This window comes from Zonotrichia albicollis, chromosome 22 (assembly GCF_047830755.1).
Source record: "Zonotrichia albicollis isolate bZonAlb1 chromosome 22, bZonAlb1.hap1, whole genome shotgun sequence".
NCBI classification, from domain to species: Eukaryota; Metazoa; Chordata; class Aves; order Passeriformes; family Passerellidae; genus Zonotrichia; species Zonotrichia albicollis.
Window position 1 is genome coordinate 7436431 of NC_133840.1, and position 18867 is coordinate 7455297.

General features: G+C 48.3%; 1 protein-coding gene across 2 annotated transcripts in view; it reads right to left on the reverse strand.

Annotated features, from left to right (window-relative positions):
* CAMKK1 (calcium/calmodulin dependent protein kinase kinase 1) overlaps positions 1-13381 on the reverse strand; it is a 97150-nt gene extending 83769 nt beyond the window's left edge. The window contains exon 1 of one of the 2 annotated variants that reach the window (XM_074556798.1): positions 13282-13381. The gene's annotated coding sequence lies outside the window, so the exon portion shown is untranslated. Of the gene's footprint in view, positions 1-12912; positions 13019-13281 lie in introns of those variants that run through there. The other variant, XM_074556800.1, reaches the window with a different exon arrangement.
* Between the last annotated feature and the right edge of the window lie 5486 nt (positions 13382-18867).

Sequence of the window (18867 nt, forward strand, 5' to 3'; positions counted from 1 at the left end):
TGGCTTGGCCACGTGGCATCATGTGAGTGAGCCTTGCTGGCAGTACAGTGAAGGGTTCTAAGTCCTCTTACAATTCAAATTTCTGTAAAATTTGTTTTAGGCAATCTTCCTGCATCCTGCACCTCCAAGGTGTCCCCAGGCTCTCTGCTCCACCACAGAGAACCTGCAGTAGCTCTGAGGCTTGCTCTTTACCCACCTCACCATCACTGTCCATTGCTTCTCCAAATAACCCCAATTGTGGCCAGCAGTGCCCTCCCAGCCCTGAATCAGAGCAGTCCCTGCTGACCCTCAGATGTGGTCACAGGACAAGGATTCTCCAGGACCAAGCATCAAGGGCAGGAAAAGGGAAAGAATGGCACAGAAATGATGGCAGGAATGAGACTGAAGGTGAGAGAAGCAGCATAAGCCACCTTGTCCTGCTATGAGCAGAAGTAATGACTGGAGCCCCTCACTTTTCCCTCACCACATCTTCCCCCTCTACCTGGACATCCATTTCCTTGAAAACTTTAACAAATCCTTGCAGCTATAATCACTGCAAGACACTTGAGTCCAGGAGGACAAAGGCTCCAGAAGCTGTTGGATTGCAGAGTGAGAGACAAGACTGACACACAGGGATGCACAGCTTGAGCTTCACACAGGGTCTCATTTCAGAAGGAAAACAGATTAAATAAATTAATTTTTTTTACAGAAAGCTCTGATTTGCATGGTTCTAGTCCTACCCAGCTCTAGCTGACACCAGGACCTTCCATGTTGAGAGGGAGCTGCAAGAGATGAAACTTTCCCCACATGTGCATTATGGAACTGTGACTCTGTTCCCTCCTGAACCAGCACCAAGTTTGAGCTGGAGGTCAAGAGCTTCTAGAAAACAATCCAGCAGAGCATTTATAGGAAAAGCCACACTGAGTTAAGCCATGTATGCACCCTGCCCTGATTTCTAACAGTGGCCAGCAGTGGATGTTGGGAGGAGTGCTGCTGCTGCAGAAACTAAGAGCTTAAAAATAGTCACAATAATGAGGAACAGTTTAGAGTTTGGCCTCCTGACAGCACCTCCTGGCTTCAAGCAGTCACTCAGGGAGCCCTGACAGAACATCTGAATTTGTCCACAACCCACCTGAAGCTATTTTCTCAGTCTCCACAGCTCTGTGGGCAACTGAGTTCTGCAGCATGACAAGCACTGCTCAGGAAGCACAATTTGTGCCACACCTGCCAGACAAACGGGAGTTCAGACATCCCAACACCAATTCCACAGGGAGAGGACAAACCACACACACACCCCCATGACCACAGCCCAGGGTCAGCGGGAAATGCTCAGGTTAGAAAATGATCTCTTCTCTTTGCTTCTGCAGCCCCAGCCCAGCCTCTATTGCTTGTATATAAAGCAAACAGCCACTTTCCATTCTCTTGTTATAAAAGGTGGTTGCACTTGCAAGAAATCACTTGGAAGTAATTTAAGGGAAGGAGGAAGAAATTTAGAGGTTGAGGCAGCTGTGATCTGACATAGGCTGACCCGGCACCTGAGGAGAACCTTAATGACATTTCCTTCCAGCCAGCCTGTTCTCCTTGGTTCACACTCTAATTAGCTTTCCCTTTCTGACATCCAGGCAGAAAGCCTAGACCACACTTGAAAATTTGGCCACATTATTACAACTTTTCAATAGCCTGGCAACAGCATCAATTAATAGAGAGCTCACTGCCCCACTGTGCTTAATGCTTTAAGAAAGGCAAGCTTTGCCTCAAAGGGCTTAGAATCAAAGCAAGCTTTAAAAATAAAGCTTAAATGTTGTAGTTTAACTTGGCAGGCAGGTAAACACCAAACAGCTGCCTGCTCACAGATCCCTCTCCAGGAATGGAGGAGAGAACTGAGGGGGGAAAAAAAAGTAAAATTTGTGAGTTGAGATAAAAACAAGTTAATAGGATATAAAGAGAAAATAATTAATAACGATTTAATTAGAATATACAGAACAAGTGATGCACAGTGCAGCTGGTCACACCTGCAGACCTGTCTGGATACACTGCAGGAGAGGTGGGATGATCCCCAGCTTTTGTGGAATCTTATTCAGCTAGAATGAACAGCTCTGCAGAGAGGGCAGGGATGTGGGATCAGGATTCATTCCCAACAAGCTCTGCCTCCCTCCCTGAGCACGTGCCCTTCCCCTGGGGACACAGTCAAAATGAAAGGGGAAGCACCAAGAGCTGCCTCTGAGGTCCTGGGAAACATAAACCAAACTGCTCTTCTGCATCTCCCATCAACAGCAACATTTCTTTAACTTAGCCTTCAAGGGAAATTACAATTGCCAAGGACTTAGACTGTTCCTAAGTGCCACCAGGGACGAGGTGAGCTCTGCTGCACATGGTCTGAGCTAGGCCTGAATCAAGAAATAAAATAAGCAGCGCTGGAAAATTAATGTTAGTCAAACTTGGGAGCAGTGCTGGCTCTCAGCCAGGGGTTACTCCAGATGTGCTCCATGTCCTACCCTGGGTTTTGGCTGCTCACTCCTCACTGTTCTCTTCACACATGTCCCCAGCAGGGACAATGACCCTGTCCATCTGTGAAAGGGTCACAGGTCCCTTGTGGAAAATCACAAGGCTGCAGATTTCCAACAGGAAAATCCCAGTGCTTTGTCACAGACATGTTTTGTGAAAAATCCTTTCCTTAGGAGTTTTTCCTCCTGAGAAGCTGCGAGGCCTCAGGAACAAAATGTAAACATTGATTATCTGCTGCTGTGGAATGCAACAGGTGCATCTGTGATTGGTCTCATGTGGCTGTTTCTAATTAATGGCCAATCACAGTCAGCTGGCTCGGACTCTCAGTCAGTCACAAGCCTTTATTATCATTCTTTTTCTATTCCTACCTGGCCTTCTGATGAAATCCTTCCTTCTATTCTTTTAGTATTTTTAATGTAATATATATCATAAAATAAGAAATCAAGCCTTCTGAAACATGGAGTCAGATCCTCATCTCTTCCCTCATCCTGAGACCCCTGCAAACACTGGGGTTTTCAATTTCAATTCCCTGTTTTATTTATCCCTGATATATTTAATTCAGTGCTTCAATTCCCTGATTATTTTTTTTTTCAGGCTGAATCCACCTCCTGCCACAGAGCCCAGTCACATTCCTGAATGCCTGTTCAGCCACAGGGCAGAGCCATGGGAGGGGATGCCCCATCCCAGGCAGGCAGAAGGCAGCAGAATCCCAGGGAAAGCTGTCCCCACTAACCCAAGGAATGCAGTGAGGTGGTGGCTGGTCCCATGTCCCTCCCACAGTGTGATTTGTGCCAAAGCTGTAACAGCAGCAGCAGCCCCACAGCATTATGTAAACTACAGATTTCCATCCTCCAGTGAAGCCACTAACACCCACCAACCCAAAAATCCCTTCAGTGGTTTCTTCCTGGGATCAGCCAATGTGCCAGACAGCCCAGGGCCAGGAGAAGGATGCACCTGCCTATGAGAGACCTGCAGCAGCACACAAATGCACTATAGAAGGGACATCTACCTGAAATTTGCTCCTCTCACTCCCAAGCCTCCTTGTTTTCCTTAAGATTATGCCTGCAGCAAAATGAACACATTACAGTAGAAATTTTACTCTTAATTTGTCCCTTGGGTGTTTTGCTGACCCTACCAAGAACTATATTTAAATGTGCAATTTCCTGGCTAGACTCATTTGCAGTCCCTCCCCCCTGGCTGCCTGTGCAAGTCTGGTCCAGAATCCAATTAGCTACTACCACCCTTTAAATCAAAGGAATTACACTCAAACAAGAAAAATAAAATTAAAGATTTCAATTACATCATTATTATATGTCTAAATACTCACAATTTCCATGCTTTCTGGGAGGTGGTCTCCAAAGACTAGAAAATGACAAGTTTCCAAAGCAGACAAAACTGCAGCCAGAACAAATAATTTGACAGGAGACTCTGGCCAGCCCAATCAGCAGAGCATGTTTGGTTTGACACAGTGCAGAGCTGGATGTGGGACCTGCCTGGCACCATGCAAGGAGCAGCTGCTCCCCAGCACCTGTGAGAGGTGTGGGGAACCCAAAGGCCTCCAGCTTCTCACAGCAAGGAGCAGCTGCATTCCATCTGGCATTAATGCAGGAATCTGCTTTCATCAGCATCAGCACCACCCTCCCCAGTGCCCAGGAGCTGTTCCCATTGCAGCTCCCAAAGTACAGGAACTGCTTTGCTTTGCTCCTCTCAGTCCTTGAGCAGCTTCAGCTGGTGCCAGTGACACCCAGCAGGGCACAGGAGCAAGGCAAGGAGGATGTGGGCTCCCAAGGGCACATCAGAGGGGTGTTTATTCCTTTCCCTGTCACAACCTTTAATACTCCAGGTTTAGCAGGTCAGTTCACAACTGTGTGATGCTGTGGCCGCTCACATTTAACAGTGACCTCTGAGTCCCTTCTGGACAGGCTTTCCCACCCCCCGCATCTCAGCAGCCTGAGCTGCAGCTCTTGGCTTCCTGCCTGCTCCAGGAGCTGCTCAGCAGATCCCCCAAATCCTTTGGCTCTGGTGAATCTCTGCAGCCAGGGGATGGGGCAGGGCAGCAAGAGCCAGGCACTGCTGGGCTGGAAAACATCAGAAGCTGATTTTGTTCGGCTCAGAGTTCCCAACTACCAGCACTGCTCAGCTTGGGAGATGCCAGGGGCACAGAGAGGTTCAGAGGAGGTCAAGGACTTCGGAATAGCCAAGCTGCTGCTGGAAATGGTGTTTCTCAATGCCAGCAAATTAGGAGTGGCTGGGATGAGTTTGCTTCAAGGTATCAGCTGTCAGGTCCAAGCAAGCCTCAGCTCAGTCCATCCCAAGCAGAGCAGACACCTGCACCTGCTCCAGGAAAGCACTCAGGCCCCTCAGGAGCCACCCTGCCACCAACCCAGCTCGCTGCAGAACTAAACAACTCCTTTGGGTGGTGGGGAAGATGAAACAGGAAAGCCTTACAAATATGATTGTCTGGCAAAAGATTTTGAGAATATGGAAACTATAAGTGAGACTGAAATGAAAGCAAGCTTTGAGATACCTCAGTTACTGAACAACAGGAAAACAATGGTGTGGCCAGCTGAAGGTGATCCCCTTTTGATGGAACAACACCCTCTGCTTGCAGACAGGTCCAGGGGTCAGAGCAGACCCTGCCAGCTTGGCAGAAGGGGCCCAAAGAGGAGTTTTTAGAGTTTAAAATGTAACACAGTGTGGTAATGTAGTGATTCTTACAAGCTGTATGTAAATGCTGTAGGATTTTTATATTGTACTGGATTGGTTAGTGAGAATCAGAATATTCAACACAGAAGATGATTTATTGTATTGTAACGGGAACTTTGCTCTCTTAGCTCTGACTCTTACCCCTTTTACTCTTGTATGCTTTTACTCTCTTCTCTGGGGCCTGCTCTGAGCTGTGTTTGGCAGCTCCCAGCAGCGCCCTGCCCCCAGGCCCTTTGCAATGAACCCCAAGTTCCAAGCCCTGGCTGCAGAGATCTCTGCTCCCCATCCATCCCACCCGTGCTACCCCTGCTGCTCCTACATTTGGGCACAGCTCAGCCTCGTGGGCAGTGGAGCAGGGAGGGTTCAGTGTGAGGCACAGGCTTCTTGCCAAGCAAGCAGAACAACAACTGCAGAGGCACTGAGTGATCCATAGGAGAGGAGCGTGGAAGGGACAGCTCCAGACAGGCTCCAGTCAGTACACCTGCATGGTGGGACAGGGATTGCTACAGCACTGCCAAAATAAATGCATTGAAACACAGTGGTGCCCTTCCTATTGAGGGGAACAGATAGACCAGGACATGGACAGGGCTGTCAGACACTTCTGCAGAAAGCCATCAGCTAGGAAAACCAAATTCCCCAGGTGGTGAGCAACTCTGAGCCACCTTCCCCTTCTTTTGCAGGCAGCTACACTGACAACTTGCAAAAATACTCCACAGAGCTCCCTAACCAGTTTGATGGTGAAATGTCAGCACATTTCTAGGTTAATAAAAAGCTGGGGCATGGGAGCAGAGAGGAAAGGAAGGAGATTGATTGTCTTAGACAAAGAGATTGGAATGGATTTCACAGCAGGAGAAGGTTTCAGGGCAAGGAAGAATTTATTCATACCTAAAGAGAATGGAATATTAAAGACTCTGGCTTTCATTTGCTCCACAAGGCCTGAGTGGAATGAGACTCTCAGCACTTTGCAGTAACCACAAAACATCCTCAATGAACCCAGGTGGTTTTACCCAGCTCACAGCAAAACCTCAGAAATACCTTGGCACTGCAGCCATGGCAGCAGCAGGAGGCTGGTGCACCAGGCACGGAGCAAGAAAAGGAGAGCAGGGAGAGCTTCCCCTGGCATTCTGGGCAGGCACTGAACCAAAGGCAGCCCAGCTTTTGGAGTCCAACAAATGACATCTCTTTAGGTAACACAGAATGCCCTGTGCATCCCCAGAGCAAATGGCAGTGCCATTTTTTGACTCAGATCTGGAGGCTCATTTGCCATTACTGTGGCACTTCAGTGTTATCACCTGGGCCTGATGCTGCACAGGGAAAATGCTGTCCCTGCTGTAAGGTTTATGCTCTGAGCACAATAAACAATGAAGCAAGCAGGCAGATGTTTGGCTGAACACAAGGAAAGTGTTGGTTTTGCTCTTTCATTCCTTTGGTGGCTGAGAGGATGTGCCACACAAGAATCAGTTCCCACAGGTGGGACAATCTCATATTGTCCTCTTGCATCTCTGATAGTCACACTGCATGAAAGACAGATGCAGTGGCATTCAGGTGGTGTACAGACACTTTTCAGCTCCTTGGAAACAGCAAATTCTGAAAATTAACCAAAAATACCAGTTCCATTCTGTATTCAGACTTAAATCAATCTAGCTGGCATTAAGGAATGGACTCCCAGCAATTGCTATGAATAAAGCATGCCTTTGCACCATTCTTCAAGGCAAATTACAAGCACTGCTCACATCAAACTGCATGAGAAAGGACACAGCCCCCTGGAAGAGCTGCCTGATCTCTCTAACCTGGGAGTGCACATTAATAACACAGCTGAGAACACTGAAATTCATGCTCACTACTACCACAGGACAAGCAGAGCCAGAGGCCCTTGTTCTCACTGCTGTAACAATTCACATCCTGCTCACACCCCAGCCCTGAGGGGACAGGTCCCTGTTCCCCCTGCACTCAGCAAGGACTGCTTAACAACCAGCACTGGGACATCCTTCGCTTTCCCAGCCCCATCTGTCAGCCTGGGGATGAGGTGCTGACACAGAAGGGCTAAAGGTCTCATCTCAGGTCTGTTTTACACCCTGCCTGCTAGCCTCAGATACCATTAACCTTTGTCAGTCAAGCTGCCTGGCAGCCACAGAAAGGTCAGCCCAGATTTCAGCATCAAAGCACTCATAGTGAGAGGCCAGCAGATGACTTGCCTGCCCTCATACTGCACTTGGAGCAGGCACACCATTTGCAAGCAGACCCAAACCCTTGGTTCCAGCACAAATATCCCAGAACATCACTATCCAGACAGTATTTCCAAACCAAGTGTTACGAAGTGTCAAAATTAAGACTTGACTCATTGAAGTGGTTGGCTTCCACATGGGTACTGTAATAATTTGTCACAGGAACACTGCCCCAGGTCTTCCTACCTTTCAAGTACCTTGATTTCTCTGGCTTAAGGTTACCTCTTCTACACATCACCAGTATCCAAACCCAGTTCTCTCTCTGTTGGGAAGGATGAAAGTTTGACAAGAAAGTCTCACAGATGCTTAACAGAAAGATTTTTGAATGTAGAGTCTGAAGAAGGAATAGAGATGGACACAAGTTTTGATATAGAAGAAAAGAATTGCTGAGCCAGATTTACTGGATAACCAAGGAGGCAAAGGGTGTGTTAGTTAGAAGGGGTTTTTATGACTTAGAGCAAAGGATAAACCCATCCCAAACAAGAAGATGTTTTTACCAAGCAGAAAGACAGCACAGGCAAACAAGTCAGCAAATGTTGCAGGTAGAAAAAAGGTCTCAGAATTTTCTACTGCAAGAAAACTGAAAAACAATTTCTAGCTTAAACTGTAATGTACTGACTGTTAGTGATTGGAGAACAGTAACATGAATATGGTAATTACAGTAGTTATGATAGGAAATAGATAAAAGTTAAGGTACAGATTGGTTCTGCCATATTAAGATGCTCAGCATAGAAAAGTTTATAATGCATTGTAACCAAAAGGAAAGTATATAATGCAATGTAACCTAAACTCAGGGTCTCCAGGGCTGCCTGCAGCTGGAGCTGACAGCTGTGGGCACAGCTCTGTCACCCATGACTGCTGTAACACCTTGGATGTAATAAATTGCATTTTGAAGAGCTGCCTGGAGTCCCACATCTCTCATTCAGGCTCTTACATCTCTCCTTCCCTCGCAGTTTTCCACACTGACCTCTAAGCATTGACAAAGGACAGGGGAGGAAGCTCTGAAGCAACAGAACCCACTTCTCCAAGGCAGCACTCAACTCACTGAGAGGCAAATTCATCCTTTTTCTTTCATGCTGCCATCAGTCAGTGCTCACACACTGCAGGAGGAAGCCTCCTTCCCCAGAGGAGTGTGGTTCATGCTCACATCACATCCCTGCCAGGCTCCTGATGAGCAGGCAGCTCACACATCCTTCAGCTCTGTGTCCACAAACAGTCAGGACTCCATGGGCAGGCTGGAATGAGGGAGAGGGAGGGTCTGGTAGCAGAAACCCAGCATGGAGCAACAGCTACAGACCCTCCTCTAGGCAGGGGGTACCCTTTGAGCATCCCAAATTCCCTCTGAGACACCACATTAGAGCAGCAGAGCACACAGGGGCCACCAGCAGCATCCAGCACATGAGGAGGTGCAGGGGCAGGAGAAGAGCTCTGGCAGTGCCTGCGTGCTGCCAGCACCATGGTGAGGAAGCACAAAGGCAGGAGGTAGTTGAGAGTAACTTTGACAGGGCTGGACTCATCAGCAGGACAGCAGGGGAGCTGTGATAATTAGAGGCAGCCTCAGGTAGGTACACACATGCACACACTGCTCTGCAAAGCTGTGCTGGCTCGGTTTTTTTGCTACTGCTGCCCAATTCCTTCAGCTTTATCTACTGTAGATGTGACAAACTCCAATTGTGGGCTTCAGAGGGCTGTGCCCATGTTATTTGTGTACAGCAAATCCATCCTCAGCACCTCTTTTGGGGGTTTAGGACTCACTTCTGTTGTGTGGAATGAAAATCTGAACTACTGCTGGGAGTGGGAGAGGGAAGAAGAGACAGGCACCCACGACAGTCTCATGACAGCAAAACACTCTTGGAGTTAATAAATACACCCTGCAAAAGCAAAGCACAACCAAGACAAACCATGGAGTGGGTGGTCCAAGCTCTGCTGCACTCCCAAGACTGCAAGGCAGAATTGTGACCAATCTCTGCAGCAGAGGCAGAGCTGAGGAACAGCAGGAGGAGAGCAGCAGCACCTGGCTGGGAGCAGAGCACAGCTCTGAACTGCCACACACAGGCACCACAGCACGGGTCAGCAGGGCAGGATGATCTCACACCCCTTGGGACCACTGATTCACCTCCATCCCAGCCAGTCACAGATACAACACTTACACATCCTCAGAAAGTGTCATTTGGCCTGGGTTTCCCCAGCACTCAATGCTCTGTCCTCACAAGGTCACAGTGTCACTTGGCTGAGAAAAACAATCAGCACACCCCAGAAATATTCATGGGATGTTGCACAGGAGATGCAGGCTTCAGGGACCTGCTCTCTTCCACCTTGGCACACAGCTCTGTGCTCAATCTGCTCTGCAGACAGGACTCTCACCAGCAGCCCAGCTCTAAAAAGGACAGTCCTCACTTCCACTGCTGTGAGTGAGTGAGTGCAAACCACTGGAGACAGGGAACTGCAGAAGGCAGCAGAAAAAGTGAGGCCAAGAATTTGGCTCCACTGCCCTCAGGGAAGCAGTTGCCACATGGCACCAGGAGCAGCAGAAAGGAAAGCTGGACTTGCATGGCTTTTCTGCTTGTCCAAGGCATACACAGAGACTACAGCCCAGGAACAGGAGGAAGGATATGTGTCTTGAATATATGTCTTTCATGTCTGAGATGCTTGTCTGCATCTCAGAAAGATACATATTCCAGTGCTGCTCCAGCACATCACAGCCTTGCTGTTTACACTCACACCAGAATAATTAGAGCAGTCACTGTTAAATAGCTAACAGCTTCACCATCAATTCTCTGAACAATACTGAAGAATTCATCACAACATTTCACAGCCACCGCTCTGCAGAGACACTGAAATCACCCCAGACACAAGCAGCCTAAATTAATCCCACAGAGATTCTAGCAAAAACTACAACTATTTCAGCAGTAGTCACCGAAAAGTAATGCCTTCCCAGGGCAACAACCCAAAAGAAACAAGTCCTCAACAAACCACACCTTATGCACAAAGCATGACTCAGCTCATGCACTGGGTGCCATCAAGAAATAAAACACAAGGGTTTATACTCAGCCAGGTCCACTCCCTAAAGCAGCAGCTTTGTGGCATATGAAGCTCCAGCTGCCATGGGACAGCCCTCCCTTTCAGCTGCCAGCCTCAGCCCACAGAAAAGCTGTGTCCTCAAAAGGGTTTGGGCTTTCAGGAGAACTTCCCCATCCAGGGACACCAGCACCTGAAAACAGCAAGCAAAATTTCTCCAGTGTCATGTACTTGACATATGACATTTGTGCTTCTCCCTCTGGTTATATCCATATCACTTGTGCCAAAAATATAAAATAAAGTGAATATCTAATATATAAAATAGGTACGAATATATAAGATATATGATAAAACTGAAGAGTGCAATGAAACATGAAAATCTTTCTAAAACCTTAAACCAGTAGAAGTGACCAACAAATCCAGGCTGAAAATTCCTAAGCGGGTTAGAACTGCAAGTTCTGCAGTCCTTGACTGCACCTCAGCATCAGTGACACAGTCTATAAAATCTTTTTCTGTGATTAAGGACTCAATCCATGAAGTCACCACCTGTGCCCAAATACACAAGCCTGAAACACCCCTGTTCTGAAGGGCTGGAACATGTACTCACACCTCACCCACCAGCACAAACCAACAGCCACCCTCGCACTCATGGATGGAAATCACTGTGGCTCCCTCCCACCACACCATCTTTCAGATCAGTATCCTCCACTTTATCAGTTATTAGGGTCTGTTCTCTTTAGAAGGTTTCAGATACTTTTCTCCAGCCATGCTAAGCTTAACCACTGTCTTAATCAAAACAACATGCTTGGCAACAACACCACATGGCATTTTTTTGTATTATCCACTTACCAGCTGTACCTGACACTTTATCCATCGCAAATATCCCTACCCAACCTTCAGACTGCCTCAATGACTGCATTATGTCAACAGTTGATTTGCACACTTCAATCATTCCCTCAGTCAGCCACATTCCCTTTTCAACCACTTATTTTCGGTGACTGGGTTACCTGCCTCCATGCTGAATGTTTGCTTCTTAAAGCAAGTGACACCCTATGCCCCTCTCCAAAAAAAAAAAGGAAAAAAATACTGAAAATCAGAGGAACAACCATAAAGACATAAGAGGAAGAATTTTCACAAGGGTTACTGGATACGTGGTTGTCCTCAGAGTTGTCAGCTTTGCTACAGTTTAAGACACAAGCCAAGAACATTTTATCTCATGCCAACTCTGCACTTGGCTTTTAGGCTGACAGCTCAGCCTTGCTTCCATCCCAAAGATGAAGGGGTAACTTGCTTGCCATGGCAGAAGTACAGCATACTCTGGCTGTGTGGAGTGAAGGGGAAACTCACAGCTCTGAGCAATGCCAGGACAGGTGAGGTCCTCTGGCAGCTTCACTCCAGGAGCACCTGCATGGGCAGCTCTGCTCACCTTCTCTGAGCCAGGAGCTGTCCTGGGAACACACACATACCCCACTCCAACCCACAAGAGCCATCCCAAACTCCTGGAGAAATAGCTGGAGACAGCTCCAGACAGAAGGAACTTCTCACCAGCAAACACAGCGTCCCTCAAGGAAAGAAATCTGTTGGGACTAGGTGGCCTGGCACCTGCTGTGACTTAAAGCCCAGCCTTCAGCCCATACCAACCCATGATATGCTTCAGCTCCTTGCTGGAATGATAAAAGCCCGGTGCTTACTCTCCTGGTTGCTAAGATCTGACCTTCTCCAGGCAAAAGCCAAGGGAGCAAGCCCAGGAAAGCAAATTCATTGCTCTGCCTGGAGTTTAAACCCATTCACACCATGCACCCCAGCCCGAGCACAGAGCACACAAACCATGCACAGGACACGCTGGAGCACAGCCCCAGCACGCTGGCTTTGGTTCTTCTCTTCCAGCAACTGAGATAGCAGCGCTCTGCTCACCTTATCCAGTTTGGAAAGCAACACTTCAAAGCCATCCCGTGTCAAACTCCAGAACAAACTGAAGCTGCCAGAAATGCCTCCCAGGGAGGAAGTTAACACATGATGGGAAGATTAATGTGGAATTGCAGGCTACTGTAAACAGAAAAGCAACAACTTCCTATTAAACAAAACCTTCTCCATTGAGTTACAACTCCAACAGAATGTTAATTTTACCTTCATCAGAGCAGCTGAAGAAAGTTACCATTGCAGGATCAGCACTTTTCCTTGCTCACAGCACAGAGAGCTGCAGGTTATTGTCCCTCAGGGCCAAGGCAAGCAGAGAGGAAGATAAGCCCGTCTCACCCAGCCTGGCTTGCAGGTGTGCGCTTCGGGACACGGCCGGGGCAGCACAGCACGGCCCGGCCCGGGGTAGGGCAGCTCGGCCCGGAGCAAGACAGCACGGCCCGGCCCGGGGCACCCACCCACGAGAAAACCCAAACTCTGAGGAGCTCAGGCCGATCCCAAGGGCAGCAAGGAGGGTTAGGAAGTCGTGACAAACCTGCAAGGAGCTCACCGCACTTCTCACCTTCTTCTCTGCCCCCTCGAGAAAAAGAGGGATAGCTGGCACTGCTCACACTGCTCAAAACCCCAGCTTTCGGAAGGATTTAATTTTTTCCCATTTATTTTTGAGCTAGGTAAAACCATCACCTCCGGAGCCGCAGCTGCCGGGCGCATCCCCGGCCGCGCCGCAGCGGCGGCTCCCGCAACCTAGGGGATGCGGCGGCCGCCCGTGTCCACCGGCGCCGACCACCAGGTCCCACCCGCGTCCCCTCCGCCGCCGCCGGGACGCTGCCCGTGGGCTGTCCCCGCGGGCTGTCCCCGCAGCGCGGCACTCGGGGCTCGCAGCTCGGGGAGCTCCGTTCGCGGGGGTCGCCCCGTGCCGGGGGTCGCTCACCTGCGCTCGGCGCTCCCGCCGGGTCCCGCCCGCCCCGCGGCGCCGCCGTTCGCGCCGCCCGCCCCGCCCCGCATTGGCCGCGCGGGGCCGGCGCGCGCCGGGCCCCGCCCCGCCCCGCCCGCGCCCGCGCCGCCCATTGGCTGGGGGCGGCCGCGCCTCCCGGGGCGCGCGCGCGTGTGGCCGTGAGGGAGATGGGGGGTGGAGGGGGTACGTGGCGAGGAGGCGCTGGGGTTTGGGGCAAAAAGGCTAAAAAATAAAGAAAAAAAAAAAAAAGAAAAGAAAACCAAACCGAGAAACCTTTTTTTTTGGGGTGGCGTGTGGTGTCCAGCCAGAAGCGCTGGGTGAAAACACGGGTCTTTTTGCTAATCAGAATCAGTGATGTTGGGAAAGACCTCTGAAATCGTCGCGTCCAGCCTGTGACAGATCAGAGCACTGAGAGCCGCATACAGGCAAAATGACTCCCCCATCTCCATGGGCAGCTCCTTCCAATGCCTAATAATAATTTCTGCAAATAAATTCTCCCTAAATATTCCATAATATGTATGATCAGGTACAGTGGAACTGGCACGATGGGAGCGGAGGGCCCGCCGGCCCCGGGCGGAGGGAGGCAGCGTGAGGAGCTCAAAGATCCCGGCACATGGGTATCCCCTCACCCAGGATCCCGGACACGGGTGTCCCCTCACCCAGGATCCTGGACAGGGATGTCCCCTCACCCAGGACTCTGGCACACGGGTGTCCCCTCACCCAGGATCCCGTACAAGGCTGTCCCCTCACCCAGGATCCCGGACACATGGGTGTCCCCTCACCCAGGATCCCCTCATCCAGGATCCCGTACAAGGCTGTCACCTCACCCAGGATCCCGGGCACACAGGTGTCCCCTCACCCAGGATCCCGGACATGGCTGTCCCCTCACCCAGGATTCTGGCACACAGGTGTCCCCTCACCCAGGATCCCGGCACACGATGTCCCCTCACCCAGGCTCTGTCTCTAGAGTAACACCCAACCCAAATATACAGTTCCTCAAGTCTTGCTGCAACTTGCAAGTCTTGCACACCACCTGATCCCACTGCTGTTCTTCAAGGAATTCCTACAGGCAGATGCCCTCTTTGGTTTGGCTCATATTTTAGCTATATTTTTCCCTCCCCGCTCTCTTTTACCTTCTTGACTCGTGGTTTACTGTACCCTGTGTCGCGAGGTTCCCACCGCACCCAGCAGTGAAGTGTTTGCAGTGGCATTCTTGAAGATGTTGATTTTGTGACAAGTGACTGGTGGCAGGACTCGCTGGGCTCTGCTGTGACTCCAGTCACAGTCAGGGTCCCCGCCAGGAATCTTGGATTTAGCCAGAGAGCTAAATGGATTAAATCCACATCCTGACTCAACCCACTGCAGACTGCTGCTCCTTCCTGCTGTGACAACAAGCAGATAGAAATGCCTGTGCCTGCTTCCAATGAGTCTCAAATAATCCTCTGCTTTGGAAACAAATTAATTCCTTACCATGGGTTTCATAACTCGAAATAACGTATAATAATGCATCTTGTGTTTACTACCAATTTTTTCATCTCCAAAAAGCTTCCCCTGTTGAAACTGTGTTGAGAAAAGTATCAAAATGTAATTAAGAGGCACTATGCATTAAAACAGCAAAGTCATCTTGTAAGCCTAGCAAAGAGCATCATTATTTTCATTTACTCATTCTGTGGGTATATTTATTGTAGCCAGCTACAGTCTGCTGCTGTTTGCTATGTGCATCCAAGTCTTACTTTTCCTGCAGAAATGTGCTTTGTCACCCTGGCTGGTCACAGGCAGCTGAGCAACTCTCTACAGATGAACAGGTTTATTCAGGACTTTCACTTCCATCTAAAATATTGTACCCTTTCACTTCCATCTAAAATATTCGTGCATCCTCTTTGCCAGTTTTCAGTCAAAACCACTTGGAATTGAGATGTTACATGGTTCAAATCTTGACTACTAAAGAGTCACTACAAAGGGTTGCGTTTTCAGCTCTTCACAGAGAAAACCCAGCAGAGACCTTCCATGAACAGGAAGCACTGGGGCAGTGAAGGGCTCTTGGGGCAGGTGAACAGCAGCATGATAACCAGTGAGAGGATGGCAGAGCCTGCTGCATTTTAGGATGACCAAAAACATGTAGATGTGGCACTCAGGGACATGGTTTAGTGTCAGTGTTGGTTGGGCTTGTGGTTGGACTTGATCTGAGAGGTGTTTTCCAACCAAAATGGTTCTGTAATGGTCACAGCACAGCAGAGAACTCCATCTCCTTGCCTGTGTGTTCCAAAGCTGCTGTTGTGTTCCAGCAGCTCTGGATGTCAGCTAATGACACTGATCAGACATCATCTCAAGGCAGCCAGCAGCCTGAGCTCCTGGACTCTGTGTTTGCCTTGGTGGACTCTCAGGAAAAGTAAGACAAGTCCATGAGCAAAAGCAAAACTTCCTCCCAGGCCTGAGGGAAAGCTCCAGCAAACTCCTTGTCTGCCTGGAGTATGTGCCCACCAGCCAGGAATGTGCCTGTGCCTGTGGAGAGGCTGTGCTCCTGTGGCTCAGGGTGTGAGAGACACTCTAACAGACCATAACATGTAAGCCAAGCACTGATCTGTTTCACAGAGGCTTTCAATGCTATCAAGTAGGGCCTTGCTCATGCAGGGCCAACTCAGACTCTCCTGAGCAATGAATGAACCTTTCAGCCTCCTGCTCCTCTTGCCTTAATTACTGTTGAGGAGGTTTTGCAAGGGTTTCAGAAGTCATTTGGACTGATTCATTTGGCTTTGAGATGTTTATGAGATGCTGGCTGTTTAGAAAGTGCTGATACTTGTCCCCTAAGGATCTACCTCCTTTAGCACCAGGCAGTTTAAATCACCAATGAGTGATTTAAATCACCAGATGTCTGAAGCACAGTTTAGCACCAGTATCAAGATTTGAAACAATCAAATCTGGCAAAGACTGCGAGCACTTGATTTAATGTAATAACCTGGTTGGCTCAGCTCAGTCAGAACGTGCTGTTTCTTCCAGAAAACAAAAAAACCCCAAACAAATCATGTGCCTCAGCTTCCCTTTTTATCATACACAGGTCATTAACTGCAGAACAGTTGTGGCCAATGGAAAGAGAGTCACAGACAATGTCTCTCTGATGCTTAAATGGCTATAACAATGTTAAATTAAGACTTTGATATTTCTGTTCAATAATGATTGCGTATGGCTGGTTGTTAACTGATTTTGCATGGTTTTTGGGTGCAAGGACTGGGAATGTGTTTATTTAACCTGTCCTTGTGTTCAGTCCTGAGGTGAAGAGTTTATATTTCCCAGGCATGTCACTAGTACATTTAGGTAAAAAAAGATTTAAAGCCATCCTTTTTTTAGGAAATCTCTTAGTGCTTCCATAAAGCTGAGCAGGATCTGTACTTGGTACTGGTAGGCAGGGCCCTGTTAACTGGAGCAATCCTGATTCACCCCAGCTGAGGAGCCCATCAGGTGACCAGGCCGTTGCTATATTCAGAACCCATTTGGACAGTTTTGAATTTTACTCTTTCAAAAATAAGGCAATAAAGCAATTAGAAACAAATAACAGAAGGAGAGAGCACTTCACCAAAGGCAGCCAAAGATTATAGCGTGGCATAATTAATGCAGGGCTGGCAGCAGGGAAATGGGCTGTAACAACTGCACTGTCCCTAGCAGAGAGGCTGCAGGCTGAGCTGCAGATGTCAAATGTTCAAATGGCCAAGAAGCTCCTCTTGCCACCCAGCACAGTCTGGCCTGAGAATGCCCAGCTGTGGGACAGAAGGAAATAAAAGCATCCTCCAGAGCTGGGAGGATATGCATGTTCCTGCCAGTCCTTCACTGTGTGTCAGCCAGAGGATTTATCCAACTGAAAACATGCTCCCACAACAAAAGAGAAAGGGAAATAGTGTAACCAGAAAGGCAGAAGCTTTTTTTAGGGAAAAATCCAAGGATGTCCTAAGAGGAGAACTGGGTTAAAAATATCAGGGAGTCTGCTGTGCCAGGGAAAGAATGAGTGGGCTTAAAGATAGGAGAGGCTGCACAGGAAAGGAGTTATCTACTTCTTGAGTGTTACTCATTTTAATTTGCCTTGTTACATGTCTCGAAGCACCAGGTGGAAATCAGGGCTTCATTGTGCTGGGAATTGAGCACAAACATAATGATTAAATGTTGCCAGTTCTGCAGAGATTGAAATATAATTCCTCATCTCTGCTGAATCACTAACCAGCATAATTATTGCCAAATAAGTTTTTCTGTAATTGCTCTTCTGGAATATCTGTGCTACTGGATTTTTTCAAGATAACCCTGCCTGAGGGAGTGAAAAGATATATCTGTACAAGATCTAACCTAGTAGCCTTTACAGATAACAAAAGCTGGTCAGAAGCAGAAAATTCTCACTACATTTAAATCCATGTTCAAAAATTTTTTGTTCATATCTTGGTTTTTGTTTGTATAAAATGGGAATAGTCACACTGGACTCATTGCTTACTTTTGTTGTCTAACACCCATGATCAAGGCAAGAGTCCTCTGTCAGAGGTTTGGAGCACTGACACCATCACATACAAGGGCTTGTTACTGCTGATTGTAAAGAATAGGGATTAACTGGATAATATAGATTCTTTCTTGTGTGTTTTCTGGGACAGTGCTTGAATTGCTGAAAGTTCCTTTTCTATTAGTATTTTCCTATTGGTTAATAACTGTGTAAAAACCAAAATGCAATCAAACAAAGAGTTAAAAAAAACCCCCAAACAACTCAACCCTCAACTGGCCACAACATGAATGAGAAGTAACACAGCACACTGTCATTGAAGGGGTTTTGACATGATGACCAAATCCTTTGGGATTCTCTAACACTTCATGCTGCTGCTCAGAGGGCAGAGAGCAGCAGGACACGCTGGCCACTTCCTAACTGCTTCAAATACAGTTGTTTTCTGGCCACAACACAAAGAAATCCTTCTGTCTAAGAACAGTAAATTCTCCCCTGATCCTCAGAGCAAGATCAGGTCAAACCAAGAGGACAGGAATATGATCCTGCTGGTCACCCACATTTCCACACTGAGAATTACAACACCAGGCGTCTTAACCGGTCTGCATTTCCATTTGTGAGGCTCCAGCTTTTAGCTGCTGTGTCCTATCCTGCATTCAGTAATTTGTGTGAGTTTTGACATACTGGAAGGTGTGGGGAGGGGGCCGGGAGCTGCAGTGCTGAAGCAGAGCATCTGTGCCAAGGAAGGGGCTGAACAGAGCAGCCCTTCCTCCTTGGTCTCCAATCTCTGGCCCTCACCTCCAACCTCTATGGCAAAAGAAGGCCTGAAACAAGTGCCACGGGCTTTCCCTGCCTTTTCTTACAGCAGAGGGGACCGGTGTATGTTAAAATCTGATACTTGCTCAGTTTCCTCCAGACAGCCATTGCTGTTTGGCACCCACCTGGGAGCCACAGTCCCTGGCTTTGAGGAGGAGCTTGTTTGAGGGAAAGAATCAAAATTGCAATATCTCATCCTACTGGTTGCAGAAATGATGAATGAAAAGCAAAGCAAAGGATCCCCAAAGATTGTACATTTAAAGAAAACAAGTTAAAGA